Raw genomic sequence first — 9,475 nt, 5'->3', positions numbered from 1 at the left:
CTTGCTGAGGAATCCCGGCAGCCTTATCTTCACCCCTCCCTGCCATGTGTGAGGAAAGGGAGGCCTGCAGGAAACCTGCTCGTGGAAGCTAGAAAGAAAGCCAGCATGTTACAACTTGCTGCTGGACTTTGCTGGGGCTCACTTGCAGGAGAGTTTTGCGACGGGCAGCTCGCATCCGTCGTCTTACTGTACGTTTCCTCTGCTTGGCATTGAGCGCCAAGGTGTGTGGTAATTTTTTTCCTCTTTTTTTTTACAAAAGTAATTTCTAACTTGAAAAGGGTTGCGCTTCTTGTGTAGGTCACCTCTGGGGTCCTTGGCTCTACCCATTCTGGACAGCAGCTGACAGGGTGGCACCCTTGCCCAGAGCAGAAGCTGCATAAGCTGGGGCAGCGAGGGAGCCACCCCGCAGAGTGTGGTAGTTTGGAGAGAACTTTTGTCCTGTCCTCAGCTGGCAGTGGCAGCCATCTGTGAGTGGACGATAGGCATGCGGTTTACATTTTACCCGACAAAGCTGGGTCCAGAAGCTTCCCAGCCAGCATCTGGGATTATAGAAGAGGAAACACACTTCCTCTGCTCCTGACTGGTGGGGGCCCACGGGGTGAAGTTTGCAGGGACCTGCCCGCCCGCGCCCTCTAGCTCAGCCCGCACCCTGCGAGCCCCTTGCTGGGGCCGCTCGGGCCTTGACGTCAGCACCTCCTTTCCTCCCCGGGGGCAGACTGAGGTGGGGTGAGGCGCAGGGTAGGGCTTCCTGGCTCTGGCCAGAGGAGACAGGCCTCCCGGCCTCTGGCGATTCACTCCGCAGGGCGGTGGAGTTGGCGCTCTCGGGCAGCGCCCAGGGTGTGCTATGCGGTAGGGGGCTTTCGGGCCTGATGGGTCTGCCGGCAGGAATCTTAGGCTCAGGTGAAGGGGATCCAGCCCCGTGGATGCCACCTCTGCGGGCATTTGAACCGGGTGTTGATGACTTTCCCTTGGCACTTGGCCTCTGGGGAGGGCGTCACGGTGGCTGGCAGTCAAATCCCATATGAGGGCACCCAGGCTGAGCTTGTTCGATTCTCTAGGGTTTGGGGTTTTTTTTAACAGTCTCGTTGAGGTGTAATTTACCTACCATAAAGTTTACTTGCTTTAAGCGTACAATTAAGTAATTTTTAGTAAAATTACAGAGTTGACCATCACCACAGTTTAGTTTGAGAGTGTTCACCTCACCCCCGAAAGAAATCTCGTGTTCAGTGGCGCCCCGTTCCCTCCCTGACCCTAGGCAATCACTGATTTACTTTCCATCTCTACAGATTTGCCTATTCTGGGCATTTCGTGTGGAAATGGAACGGAGTCACAACACGTGGTCTTCTGTGACCAGTTCACTTAGCTTAATGTTGTGAAGGTTCATCGGTGGTGTTGCTGGTGTCAGCCGTCCTTTTTGTTGCCAAATGATATTCCATGGTGTGGAGATACGCATGTGTTGCCTCTCCACTGACACCTGGATTGTTCCTGCTTTTTGCTGATCCTGAAAGATGCTGCTGTGACCCAGCCTCTTCCAGCCGTGAGCCGGACCACTTCCTGCCGCGAGACCTCCAGTCCCGACTGCGTTCACCGTCTGTCCTGGGCCAGACCCCGAGCTCAGGATCAGTGTCGCCGACGGAGAAGACAGTCCGTGCTCTGTGAGGCTGGGCAGCAGGAGCAACTGATGTGGCGGCAGAGGGCAGGCCGGAGGGCGGCTCGGGAGGGTGCACAGGAGTTTTCCAAGCGGAGAGGAGGAGAGGTCACGGCCCAGGAGGGAGGACCGGCGCGTGCAAAGGCATAGAGGCACGAGGAGGAAAACCTGTGGTTGCAGGGCACACGCAGGAGCAGCTGCTTTCCAGGCAGGCAGTCACTGTGGCCTGGGTGTGGGGCAGTGCTTGCCTGGGGCTAGGGTGCGTTCAGATTCCTTTAAAGAGGGCCACGGTCACACGGAGCCCTTGCAGAATGAGCCCCACGTGCCTGGGCACTCTTGGCAATGCGTCATTTCTCATTTGTCCTCCTGCTTGGGGTGTCTGCAGGGAACCCTGCACAAGTGTCCCCGGGGACCCACCTGAGCACCGCAGGGAGGCTCTGCGGGGTGGGCAGGGCCCGGGGCAGCCGCAGTGCCCTGTTCCAGCCTCCGTTCTGGCTTCTCACCCCCAGGCGTCACTGTCTGCTGGGCTCACTGAGGCCTCTTCTCAGGATGCTGGGAAAGCCGGGCGGCACTGGGGCGCTGGCTGCTGGACTTGCTGTCCGGAGCTCATGGTGGCCTGGGAGGGGTTCGCTCGAGTGGGTGCTGGAGGCTGCCTCTGTGGGGATGCCTGTGTCAATGTTCTCGCTGTCCCAGCATGTCCCACATTGTCCTTGCTGTGGTCCTGGAAACTTAGACGCACCCAAGCGCACGTTCTTGATTTTGTCAGGGACGGGCCTACGTGGCCTGGGAAGGAGGCCGAGCCCAGGCATAGGTGTGCTCGGCGGGGCACCCTCTGTGCCTGTGTTAGGCGCGTCGGCCCCGCAGGCTGGTCTGGGGGCTGGTCTCCGTGCCCAACGGTGACTTCTGTGCGTGTCCCCCGCCAGCAGTGGCCGTGTCCGGAAGAGGCGGTGGCGCGGGCTGTTCCCAGCTGACTTGGCTGGAGGGCCTCTGCCGTTCTTTGTCTTCTCGTGTTTGTTTTTCTTTCTGCACAGGATTTCTCCCGGCCCGGGTAGCCCCGGTGGTGCGCAGGGCTGCTCTTTGGGACGGGGCCTGGGGACATGGGACTAGGAACAGTTGGAACCGGAGGATAGAGTGCAGATACTTAAGGAGAAGACAGGGAGGTTGTTGGTGGGTGACTGGGCCACGTGTGAGCCGTGGCCGTTTGCGCGGAGCCGTGTGGCTTTGGGCCGTGGCCACGTCCTCCTCGTCACCTGGCTTTCTTCTCTTTGAAGAAGTTTCCCCTGCGGTGGGAAGAGGTGCTGTGCACGGTCACCTGTGGCGGGACATGCGTGCGCCCTCCCTGCAGTGGCTTGCACGTGTGCCCTGGGGGTGATGCCACATGGAGGCGCGGAGCCCCCGTGGAGGGATCCTGGCCATGCTGGGAAGCAGGGTGGAATCCGGTGGCTGGGTGCTCGAGAGCCATTTTAGTAGGGCTTCCGGAGTGTCTTTGAAAAGGTGCCATCTGAGCTAAGACCTGGGGAGGTGAGAGATGGGAACAGGGCTCGGGGGCTGGACGGTTTGGGTTTGAATCCCGACTACAGCTTCACGAGTCATATCCTGTTTTACCTCCCTGAGCCTCAGTTTCATTGTCTGTGAAATGGGCGTAGTAGTAACCTTCCCAGCGGGTGGTGGTGGGATTTTATGAGGTGTCCACCTCAGAAGGCCCAGAAGGCCCTCTGTCCCCTCAGAGTGAGGTGGGGCTTACCTGGCAAGGCGGCGCCTGCATGAAAAGTGAGTGCACGGGCTCCGCACCCTGCGGCCCCCAGGCCGCCTTGTCACTGTCACCTCTGCCCTGCCCTTGGAGTGTGGCTGTGGCAAGGACCCAGCCCTGTGTCCCGATGTACAGCTGCCCTTAGCCCCGCAGCCCAGGCTTATGCAGTAGGTCTGGCTCTCGGGGTGACTCGGGCGGAAGGCGAGGGGTCAGGGGCTTGGCGCCCTGGAGGCCGCTTGACCCCATTCCCTGCCGATGCCGCCTTCCATCTGTAACCTGCCCGCTCCCGGTCCCCTGGTCGTGCCACACCCACCTTCCCCCACCAGATGCCAGTGCTGAGTGTCGCTCTGGGGCTGATCCCTGATCCCGGAGTGGCGGGAAGGGCGCGGCCTGAACTGGCTCACCCGGTCCGCTCTCCCGCCCCCCGGGTGCTGCGGGAGCTCCCCGGCCACCCCTCGCGTCTCCTCTCCCGCCGGGATGGCGGAGCTCAGTGTGGAAGGTGGAAGGTGCTGTGGCGGCCTGCTGTCGGTCCACGCCTTCTGCACTGAGAGTCTGTCCTGGGCTGCTAGAGGGCCATGTGCAGAGGGCGCGGGCCTGGCCTGCCAGGCTGGCTCTCCAGCAGCTCTGTCCTCCTCAGATCCCGCGCTCGTATCCCCTTGTTGGTGCGGTCCAGCTCTGGTCGTGACAGGCCCCTTTGGCCTGTTCCCCGGGTTCCTCAGGACTGAGGGTTGCAGAGGGGGCATAGAGGAAGCGGTTATCACCTGTCCCAGCTGCTCATTAGTGAGACGCTTCCAAAACAAATAGGCCTCTGGGCGGTGGCAGTTTTTATTCCACGGGGTGGGGCTGCCTCCCTCTTCCTGCCAGCCTGCAGGCTGATGGGAGCCGCAGACCCGCTGGCAGAGACTCTTCCTGCAGGCTTCTCAGAAGTGATGCTGGGCCCTGTCTCCCACGGGCGGGGCGTTCTCGGGGCGCGCCAGGGGCTGCAGACGAGGCCTCCACGCTGGGTTCTCCAGCTGAGTGTGGACTCCTCCTTCCCTACTTCCAGGCTGGCTCAGCAGGTGTCACGGCCCGAGCGGGTCCTCAGCGTGGCCCGGGGGACGTGGGAAGAGTGTCTGGAGGCGTGGGGCTGCGCCCATTCTGGCCCTCACCGCCTCAGCCAAGGCTTCTGAGTGGAAGGAAAACGTGGAACCCTTACGACAGGGGCTTCGGCTCCCGCAGGCCGGGGTTCGCTGCGCCTCCAGAGCGCTCACCGCCCGCTCAGAGACCTTTGTGCTTTTCGGTGGTTTGGGTCAGGCCTCTCGTCGGGGCAGCTCTCCCTGTCGGGCCCTTTCTCTGCACCCCTATGGGCTGCTTAACCCGGCTTGGCTTCCTTGGCTGCTCATCAAAACAGCCCCGTGACTTGTTTACAAGGACTCTTCTGATTCAACTTCAACGGATGGAGACGCCGGCCCAGTGGCCCCCGGGCAGGGAGGGGGATGGAGGTGCCGGGAGGTGATGTTTACTGAGTGGGGTCCCCCCAGCCCAGCAGGCGGACGAGAGACAGCCGGGCGCCCCCACCGCAGCAGCTTTATCTTGGCGGGGCCTGCCTAACAGCTGCGGGGGGCTGGGAGCGGAGGCGTGTTGAGTGGGGTGGACAGGAGGACCCAGCTCGTGGCCTTCACAAGGTCCCTCACCCCGCCACCCGCGCCCCGTAGGAGTGGGAGGGAGCCAGTTTCCTTGCCGTGGCGGGTGGAGGGTATGGTCCCACACGATCCAGAGGCCCCTGACACAGGCTGGGGGGCCGCCAGTGAGGACAGGCGAGGTTGGCGTTCGTATGTCCCCGTGTGCATTAGTGCTGGTTGGCACCGGAGGGGAGGTGGGCGTAGCGGGCACTCGGCCCCTGCACTCTGCTGGCCTCGGCGGGCGGGGGGATGACGGCACTCTCGGGGTGTCGTCAGCCTGCTGGAAACTGAGTCTCTGGCTGCTCAGAGAGGGGGACCTGAGGCGTTGAGTTCTTTTCTCAGACTGTTTCCTGTGGCCCCGCGTTGATGCCGCGAAGGGACCCAGAGACACTGAGCCTGGTGGCACCGAGTTGCTTTCCTCGCCTACTGGGCTGTGCCCATGAAGGACCAGTGCTGACTCGTGCCCACTTTTGGCTCCAGGGCCTGGTGCGCTGGCAGCTCTGGACCTGGTCCCTGCGTCAGGTGAGGGACCCTCCCGTTGCCCTCCCCACGAGCGGGCTGCCTGCCAGTGGGGCTCCACCTGGAGTGGTCTCACCTTCCAGGGACGCTGGGCAGGGCCTGGAGGTGTGGTGGGGCGTTGCTGCTGGCCCCTAGTGGGTGGGGGCCAGGGATGCTGCCTGGCATCCTGCAGTGCAGGTGAGGAAGCGTGCCGGTCAGTCTGCGTCTCCTCGCGGGAGGGCTGGGGCGGGAGCTGCGCGTGTGCGCGGGCCGTGCGTGCTTCCGTAGTGCATCGTCGGCCTGCTCTTGGCTCAGTGGTCTAGCTTCTTATGGCTGGGCTGAGTTCTTTCTACTTTAGGTATTAAATCCCAAGTATCAAGATGATAGAACTCGTTCTTAAGGAGACAGCTAAGAGCAGAGAGAGGAACTGGGAGCTGCTAGAACCCAGTCAGGGGGCGCTGTCTCACCGGCCCCTCCCGGCTAGCTGTGCTTCCCTTGGGCATGCGTTCTGCTGGCAGATGAGGGGACGGTGGGTGCGGCTGTGCTGGGAACCCGACCAGGGAACCCAGACGGGTCGGCGCTGTCTGTGCAGCAGGAGGCCCGAGTGAGCAGTGGGACAGCGAGTTGCATGTGCGTGTGTCTGGGCCAGGAGAGCCCCGGGACCTGTGTGTGCGCCTCTGGGCTGCGGCCTGGGCAGGGCCGCAGGGACAGACCAGAGCTTGTGCGCCCTGCCCTTTTCCTTCCTGGCCGCGTGTGAGCCCACACACGTGCACACACACACACAAGCATGGGGACTGTGCGCGCCATTTAGTTGATTCTGTCGGGAAAGACATTCCATCCATGCTGCCATCACGAAGTGTTCAGGAGGCCCTTGCTGGTCGGGGCCGTGTGCGGTTCCCGAGGCCGTGGAGAAGATGGCAGGCGGTGGGCGCAGGGGTCACACGGAGAGCTTGGAGCAGTGTCGTCCTCCAAGGAGCCCAGGCGAGCTTGGGACGCCCCCAGGCCCCTCTCGGGAGCTCTGCACGGCAGGAGTTCAAGGCTGAGCCGTCCCGAGTGAGCGAGCAGCTGCAGCCTGGCATCTGCCGACCCTGCAGAACACTCACCCGCACCACCCTCTTCCCAGTCCCACTGCCCTTGTTCTCTCTTAGCTGTTGAAGGTGATGAATGAACAAAAAAGGAGTCACAAGAAGAAAATCCAGGCCTTGGATCACCCCCTGGGCTGCCCTGCCTTTCACTCCTCCCCGCAGGGCTGGCGTCCTCTCAGAGGAACTTCTTGCTGAGAGTGTGGGGCGGGTCACACTTGGTGACTTCCCTTCTGTGTCCTGGATGAGCTGCGTGGCATCCAGGGGCCAGAGGGGCTTTAGCGGGCGTGCAGGGCTGAGCCTACCCATCTTCCTGAGAATCACCGACACGGGGTGTGCACTGGGGACCGCTGGGGCCGCGGCCTTTTCGCAGGACAGGGCTCGCTCCCTGCCACAAGAGGAGTGTTTTCTGTTGGCCGAGGGTCCTGTGCCCTCTGCTCGCCTGACGAAACATGTGGCAGGTGCTTCCCTTTTGGGGTGTTCATCTTCTCTCCCAGACCCACAGGTAGCTTCGCTCCCTCGGCACGGGAGCAGGCAAGCAGGCACCAGGGCACCCCGAGCCAGGCTGTGGGCAGCTGGCCGTGGGGCATCAGCCCTGCAGGGTCTGGTCCCAGGAGGGAGCGCTGGCGAGGAGCGCTGAGCACCCACTCCGTGTGCCATCTGCAGGTCAGGTGATCTTGGGGTCACGATTGCTTTCTGAGCCCGGGCACCCGGATCACGGGAGGGGGCTCCCAGTCGCTGCCCTGCAGACTGGTTTTGGCTGGGATGTGTTTTCTGGGAGATGCCTGCTGTGTGGCAGGTGTTCTTATGACCGCGGTCAGGTTTACTAGCTTCAGACACGCAGACGTGCTCACACCCCACAGAGTGTTAAAAGCACCGAGGGCATGTGTTGGTGGTCTCGCGGGTCGCGCCCGTCATCACGCAGGCTGTCCTTGCGGCCTCCCTGCCCGGCCTGCCCCCTGCCTCCGAAGCAGGACGTCGGATTGGGTCCGGGTTGCCACCTGCAGCGGGCCCTGGGTCTCGGGGTGCTGTTTGCAGAGCGCTGCACCGCCCCACATCCGCTCTGCGCTGTCCGAGTGAGACCCCGGCGCTCCTCTGGACGTGGGCACTGCAGCAGAGACTGAGAAATGCCTTGTGATAAAAACCCTTGTTTTCTAGTACATTCTCGTGCTCCTGCTGGAAGGCCTCCTACCTTTTTGGCTGAAGAGGTGCAGGGCTCAGCTGAGCTCTGTCAGGAGCTCCCGGCGTTTATAATTCATGTGAGAACAAATGTGTCCTCTTGTCATGACCTTTGCTGGCTTTCATGCACTTCCTCCCAGGCCAACCTAGTGCAGCCGGGTTTTAAGGACGCGTGATTATCAGCCCCACGAGGCAGGAACGATCCGCACATCCTCGCTCGTGTGAAGCCATGGCGGGGTTGGGGGGAGCTGTGCTACCTCTTGGGGTGCTTTGTTTTTTCCTTGTGTGTCACCTCCTCATGGGACTTGTGGTTGTAGGTGGGAGCGTTGGTGGTTTGCCGGCCCCTAAGTCTGAACTGTCACCAGGACAGCAGTGGGGCCTGTTGTTCACGGCAGATGTCCCCTCTCTCCTGAGATGGCTCCACGCCAGGGCTCAGCGCCGCCACGCTGATGGTGGAGCCTGTGCCCATGGGGGCGTCAGTGGAGCTCATGTCCCACTCACGCAAGATCCAGGGCCTGCCCAGACACCAAGCTGGAGTCCCTCCCTGCCTCGCCCCACCAGGGCCCAGCGTGGCCGTCCACACAGCACAGGGTTGGGGGGACGTGCACAGTGCCGACCTGGAAGCAGGTCTGTGCCCCCTGGAAGCCCTCCCTTCTCTGCTCTGCTCGGGGACCCGGGCGATTCCAGTTTACCTCCCAGCTGGAGACCTCCCCGGGCTGCACGTGTGCTCCGTGGGACCTGCGTGGTCATTTTCTAGATGGAGCAGCTCTGCCGTGTGCCGGGGGCTTGGGGTTGGAGTGGCAGGGGCCCAAGGGGTCTGCTGTCGGTATCCGCCCTGCCTCGGGTCCACCTCCTCCTGCGTGCGGGTCTTCCCTGCTCCCATCAGCACAGGCAGGACCCGTGGGGACAGGGCTGGCCGAGGGCCGGTGTTGGTGGCAGTGCATGTGGTGGTCAGAGACACTGCCTCTGCCATCTCACAGACCGGCCTCCGGTCCCCCGTCCACCACCAGCTGTGTGACCTTGGCTGCTGTGTCAGGTCTCCAAGCCTCAGGCGCTCCCCGTATGTGGGGGCCTTGGCACCTCGCTGGCGGGCGGCGGTCGTGCCTGCCACAGTGACTGTGTGGTGGGAACAGGCACTGCTGTGAGGGACGTGGTGGCTGCGTCTCCATGGTGCCCTTGCCCTGTGTTTACCCGCGGTGGGGGGATGTCGGGGCTGGGTGCACAGCCATGCTTCCACAGCATACGTGGACCTTCAGGAATCAGCGCCTGTGGCGCTACAGGGGGACGATGACGGTGCTGGGCTTGGGCTGGCTGTTCCCAGGGGAGGGAGGCCACAGAACTGGACGGTGGGGTGGGGGTGTAGTGAGGGAGCTGCCCCACCCTGTGACTCTTCCCAGAGCCGGGGAACTATGGGACCACAGGTCACTGGTCTTTGAGTCGGCTCTGATAGTTCAGGTGTAGGATCAGGACACTGCACCTGCAGATGTCCCCAGCTTTCTGCTGATTCGCTGTAGTTGGGGTCACAGGATCCTCCTGGTCACACAGCAGATGGGAGAGCAGTGGTAATCACGGGCCCCTGCTGGCCTCCGGGAGCTGGGGCACCTGCCGGGGAGCGGGTCACAGGCACCACGCACTGCGCTTTACCGTCTCTCATCTC

Source organism: Lipotes vexillifer, unplaced genomic scaffold (genome assembly GCF_000442215.2).
Source record: "Lipotes vexillifer unplaced genomic scaffold, Lipotes_vexillifer_v1.1 scaffold1094, whole genome shotgun sequence".
Lineage (NCBI taxonomy): Eukaryota > Metazoa > Chordata > Mammalia > Artiodactyla > Lipotidae > Lipotes > Lipotes vexillifer.
Note: the sequence above shows the minus strand (reverse complement) of the source record.